A 6000-nucleotide genomic window follows, 5' to 3' on the forward strand; every position below is an offset into this window, starting at 1 on the left:
TGTTGATAGAATTTGCAAAAGAAGCTCGGCGTGTCGGCAGGAGACTTTATTCTCACACCGATTCCACTAATTCCTTGTGGCCGGGAGAAGCCAAGGGTCTGGCTTCTGCTCTCTGTTCCGCACGTGTAAACCCAGAATAACTCCCTTGACTTCAGAGGAGCGGCTCTGCATTTCCCCCCCCCCCCCCGTCCTTCGGGGCTGAACATCTGAGCGGGCCCCCGGCCGCTGTGTGTCTGTTACCTGGAGGGGATCTTGCGCGCTGAATGGTGGGGCTGGTGGTCTGGACGGCGGAGGCTGCAGGAGGAGGCGGGATGCGGGCTGGCTGGGGCCGCTCTGCGGGGCCGGCTTTGGAGCCGGGACTCAGCGTGGGGCGCTCTTCCGAAGCGGGCTCTGTCGCACAGCAGGGGAAGAGAGAGGTCGGGAGTCACAACGTGGTCTGCACCCGGATCGCGGGGGCCGGGCTCCGAGCCCCCGGGCTGAAAACGAGCCGCGGAGAGCCGGGGAGGGGAGGCAGGTTCTGAAGGGAGAGCCCCGGCTCGGCCACCTGCCGCCCGGGGTAACAGCGCTAACGCGGGAACTGGCGGGGAGAGACACGCGTCCAGCTCAGCCCCAGCTGCCCCCAACCTGGCGAGGGGGCTTCTCGGGGTCCTCCGAAAGCCGGTCGCCCCTCTTCGCCCCCCCCCCTCCCCCAGGTTAGAAAAACCCCCGCCCTCATGCCGCCACCCCCCCCCTTCTCTCTCGCTCAGGACACCGGGGGAAGCGTCGGAAGGTGCCGTGGAAAGGAAGTTTCCACACTTTTTTTGGCGGCAGCAACGGGATGGCACTGTCGGGATCGGATTGGCCGTAAAGCCAAGCAAGCCGCCTCCTTTCGCCCAGCGAAAGCGCCCAGAGAAAGGCGCCGGGGGAAATGTTTAGCAACTTTCCCTCTAACGGGCTTGGCCCCTTTTGTCCTACACGCGGGGGCGTTTTCGGCAGGCCAGCAGGGTGGATCCAGGCCAGAGGGCAGGTATGGCCAAGGCGGACAGACTCTTGCAGTGACCTGAAAGGATTTCTCCCCCCCCCCCGCCCCCGAGCTTGCCTTCTCCGTGCAGTCCCCGAAGGGTCGGCGCTCGCCCTCTCCCCGGGGGGGGGGGTGGAGGAATCCCGGGGATCAGCCCCCAGACTTAGATCAGCCCCAATGCCAGCTCCTGTTCTTGACCTGCCTCGGGATTGCAGCGTCCCTCGCACACGATATACAAGCGACGCTTTGGTCTAATCTGGGGCGAGAGACCTCCCCCCCCACCCCCCCAACGGGGCGGGCATCCAATAACGACACCATTTTAGAGAAGGTCCTTTCCCTCTTCCGATAATATTCAGCACCTGGAGGACTCCACCACGTTTGCTGTCCTCGTACCCTACTGACAACCCCCCCCCCCCTTCCTTCAGCAAGTGCAGCCCTAAAACCAGCGGCCTTTCTCCTGCCCCCCGAAGGCTCCGCCGCCCTTGCGCCCTCTTCTGCCCTCGCTTCTCCCCCCCCCCCCCCCCCGGTGCTGTGCGATGGCTCATCTCTTACCTGGTTTGGCTTTGTCGCGCTTAGTCCTGAAGCCAACACCTGCGTATCAGAGGGGAGGCTTTGCATTTCGGCGGGGAGGCACTAACCCCCCCCCCGTCCCCTTGTGTCTATTAGCGCGAGTCCTGGCCAGCAACTTTCGCCTACTTTTGCCATTATTCCCTGCGAAGCGCTCGGGGTGTCAAACGCTCATCTGCTCGCCTCTTCTTCTCCCGCGGTCTCCCCATCCCTCCCCGCTCTGGGGCCAGCTCTTGCAAGGCCGCTCCTCGCACTGCACCGAGCGCCCCAGGGCTCCTCTCCTCCCCCAAAGCCGCCGGTTACCTAGAGACACTCCGTGCGCCTTCAAACACGCAACACTCCTCCAGACTGCAGCCGCTGAGCCGGGAGCGCAGAGCCCGGGGGGCTGTAAATTAGGAAGGAATAACTACCCTTGTCAAAGCGCCTTTCTTCCTCCTTACACTTCACATTCAGCCCCAAGTGACCCCCCCCTCCCTCCCCCGGTAATCTGAGGAGGGGACCGTGAAATGCTCCATTGTGATTGCGGCTCTTCAGCGGAGTTTCGAAACCTTCCTTTACCCCGGGAGGGACCGCGAAGGGGAAGCGTCCCTGAATTCAACTTTCAGCTGCACGTCGAGTCGCGGCTAGTTGGTAACTTAATCGCCACGTAACTATCAACCCAACCCACAGAAGTCCAGCAAATAGCGCGCAACTCCAGCCAATTTCATCTCTGCGCGGCCCCGGCCCTTCTCTCTTTCCCAGCCTCTCGCGCTCAGTGTGTCATCACCGGGACAAGAAGAATTTAACACACAACCGTCCCCGCGGAGGAAAAAAAAAAAGACAATGCACCGGAGAAGCTAATAAGCTGAAGCAGGCTGGAGAGAATTCCAGTGATCAATTCCAGAAGTTTATTTGAAAGTGACGCTCGCAGGGGACCCCCCCCCCCTAAAAATAGCATTTTCCGCTCTTTATTTGGGGAAACTTTGGGAGTTAAACCCTGGAGCCCAAAATAGGGTGAAAACCAAACACTTCTCAACAACGGAAGTTAAGGATTAAAGTTTAGACGATCCCTGCCGCCACCGTGACAGCGCAGTATCGCGATACTGCAGACCAATAGCTGCCCACGATACACCCCACTTGAATGCCCATTATACAATATGTTATGGATTCTTTTAAAGACAGGCGCGGTTGCCCAGTTCAGAAGAGAGAAATTTATACAGCGAGTTTAAGGCAGCGAGTGAAATGCAGCTCCTCTGTACTGTGACACACGTGCTGGGTCTGTGTAGTAAGTAATTACAATCTATGACCTCCAAAGGGAAAAGTGCAAATTTCTTAGGAGCATCTGCCAGGCAGACGTGCCTAGCAAAGATCCCATCTCATTTCATTACAATATGCCATATTCCAACAATTACCTCTTCGGCGAACTCTTCCAGCAGTTTGTTTGTTCTCTCCCAAAGCGAGATCAGCTCAACCTGCCCTGCCGTCCCTATTAGCCAGTCCTAACTTGCACAAACAAAACCACTTATTTCCCAAGCACAGTTAAAGGAAGAGACAAATTACTCAAAAAGAAAAGGAGTACTTGTGGCACCTTAGAGACTAACGACTTTACTGCCATTCTTCACCCGAGGTGCAAACTCCCCACCGCCGGCGGCAGCATCATTTCCATGACAACAACTAGCAGAAATACCTTCCTATCGGCGGAGGCTTCTCTTTCAGAAACCCGGCTCTCCTGTTCAGGAGAGGAAAAGTCTCAAGTAGGGGCTAACAGAACAGCATCAAATATATATCCACCCAGGACAGAAAGGAGTAAAAGTTTCAGGGTACAGCCCCCCAGCATGTTAGATTAGTACCACTGACGTTCATCACAAACAGTTGTCATTTCAAGAGCAACATAACCGGCAGCACAACTTTTACCAAGTCCATCCACATTCTCTCTCTCCCCATTCATATATACATACTTGATTGCTGTGGCGGTTCCGTCTTTACATCTAGTTTGTAAATGCCTGTTTCCTTAAAAGCGCATGTAGGCTCCGTCCAGTGGCAAAATTAGGAAAGGCAAACCCAAGAGGGTCTTGGAGGCTGAATATCTGGAGGCTGCGTTATCCCGAGTCATGGGAAAGGATTACAGAGGCTCGAGAGACCAGGAGCTGAGAGCAGCCTGCTGCGGCTGGTGCTCCGGAGCGGAGCGTGTGTGCGAGAGAGTGAGTGATGATCAGCCAGCGGCAGCAATGTGCCTTTGTTTATATGCGCTGGCTCAGCGATAGAGATCTGCCTCTGTCTCTCTCTCTGGGTCTCTCTCTCTCTCTCTTTCTCTCTGTGTGTGTGTGTGTGTGTGTGTGAGGCGAGAGAGGAAGGAGACTCCTCTGCCGCTGCTCTCTCCCTCTCCCTCTCTCTGAACGTCATTTATGTGAGAGGAGCCCTAGCGGCCTCTCCATAGAGCGACTGGAATGCGAGACGTCAATAGTGACGCCATGGGAGCCTGACGCTGCTGCCCACCCCCCGCCCGCCCGAGCCGGAGTCTGTGAGTCTCTCCCTCGGTACAGTGCGGCGCGTGTGAGAAAGCCCCGGCCCCGCACCGCCACTGCCGGCATCTGCCTGCGACGCTCTGCTTAAATTTTCAGAGTGCTGTCAAGCTGCGAGGCGCTACTAGGAGGGGAGAGGGAGGATACGGCTGGCAGGCTGGGTCTGAGTACGGGACTGTTAGTGGCAGTGTAGCTATTTCTCAGTAATATCTATGGCCAGGATTAAGAATGAGAGCAATGCCTTATGCTGTTCCTGCACACAGGGGCATTGCTTAACCGTATATATTTCAGGACAAAATAAGAGAGTATTTAATAAGGTAAAGTTCAGACGACACCTTGGACATGTAAGCCGCGCTTATTATTGATGATGATTAAAATTGTTTCAGAGAAAAAAAGGAAAAGGAAACGTTTTAATGCGTAGGAACAAGGCGCAGGTTCTGAAGGATCTCATTAGACCCGGCTGGGTCTCTCTGCTCGGGTCACAAACCAGTCACTTCGGGAAACTTCATCAGGACTCCTCGTTGCTTTTGCTTATAACTGTAGCTGCAACTCAGTTTGCTTTCGCTCTAGCTGGGCCCTGAGCTCTCAGTTATCCATTGTAGCACATGATTGTTGCTCTGTCTGATTTTATGTTTGCTCGCGTCTTCGCAATGTGAATGGGGGTATCCTCAGGAGGAGGCTTTACTTTCGTTTCATAATAATTCTCCATATGGTGGATTAATTTGCACCCAAACAAATAAGAGCTGGACATTGCAACCTGCATAGAAAATACACATCTGAATGAAACGGCTGCGGCTGCTGCTCACACACATGCAGGGACGAGGAGGGAGTGAAAGAAGAGACGCCGATTGCACTTTCACTTTGTTTAGGCTGGATTCACGATCCTCCTTCTCCTCCGGTGTCTACATTACACAATCCCTGGGAACTAAATGGGTTTCTGGACTCAGTCCTGTGAAGCTGGTTTTCTTGATTTTCCTCTCCGGAGGGAGGGGTGCAGTTGTGATTTGAAGAAGGAGACATGGGTTGGCTTGCTATTTAGAGGGTTGGGGGGGTGTCTTTGTGAATCCGTGTGTGTCTGCGGGTAAGACTCTCACTGAAACAAGTGGAGCTTTTAATATGTAACTTGCAGTGAGTCCGGGACCAGAGGTCCACCGGGGCACTGCCCAGCGCCCCCAGCCCCCGATCTCCTGTGTCAGTGTCACATCCCTTCCCAATCCATCTCACAGAGGGAGCACTTCGGCTCCAAGCGAGGAATCCGGCCGCAGGCGGTTACCCAACACTAGATATTTTTTCTACTTTCTTATACAGCGAGCCCCTTTCCGAGCCAATCAGAGGGAACACGTCACCATGGAACGCCGTCCTCTTGCCGGCGCGTCCAATCCCCGCACACGGTGCGCCGGGCTCCACTCCACGGGGCGGGACCCGGGACCTGACGCACAAGAGGCGCGTGATTGACGCAAGCTATGTTGCTAAATTTAGCCTCTAGCCTGTGCAAGCCGATTGCGATCACGCGGGGGAGGGGGCGGAGCCCATTGAGCGGCGGCGGGCTGGGCGCGCGCCCGCCCGCCCGCCCGCGCGCGCGCAGCGTTGGGGCTATTTTGGGTCCCTGCTTTGATCCGGCCGAGCCAAATATAGCTGCAGCCGGGTATTTATAGCCCTGGCGAGTCCCATTGTCGTGAGGGCCACGCCCCCCCCGCCTGGCTTCCTCGGGACGGCGCCCGCTCACCAGCGAGCGCCGCCGCCCGCAGCAGCAGGCGGAGAGCCGGGCTGGCCTGCGGGCAGCTGGGTGCCGCCGAAGGGGAAGCTGGAGAAACTTCCCGGCAAGAGGCGCCTCGGCAGCCTGGCGCGCTGCACCGTTTCCCACCGAGCGCCCAGCCCGCTGCCGGGCTGGCTGACGCGGGGCCCCGCCGCGGGGGCGGCCGGTGATTTCCC

At 56.8% G+C, this 6000-nt stretch overlaps 1 protein-coding gene across 2 annotated transcripts in view; it reads right to left on the bottom strand.

The window, feature by feature from the left end:
- Window positions 1–4148, bottom strand: part of NR4A3 (nuclear receptor subfamily 4 group A member 3) — a 33878-nt gene extending 29730 nt beyond the window's left edge. The window contains exons 1-2 of one of the 2 annotated variants that reach the window (XM_038388559.2): window positions 3505–4148; window positions 241–390 (exon numbers count right to left, since the gene is read on the bottom strand). The gene's annotated coding sequence lies outside the window, so the exon portion shown is untranslated. Of the gene's footprint in view, window positions 1–240; window positions 391–1552; window positions 3476–3504 lie in introns of those variants that run through there. The other variant, XM_043508539.1, reaches the window with a different exon arrangement.
- Window positions 4149–6000: the final 1852 nt, after the last annotated feature.

This window comes from Dermochelys coriacea, chromosome 2, assembly GCF_009764565.3.
Source record: "Dermochelys coriacea isolate rDerCor1 chromosome 2, rDerCor1.pri.v4, whole genome shotgun sequence".
NCBI classification, from domain to species: domain Eukaryota; kingdom Metazoa; phylum Chordata; order Testudines; family Dermochelyidae; genus Dermochelys; species Dermochelys coriacea.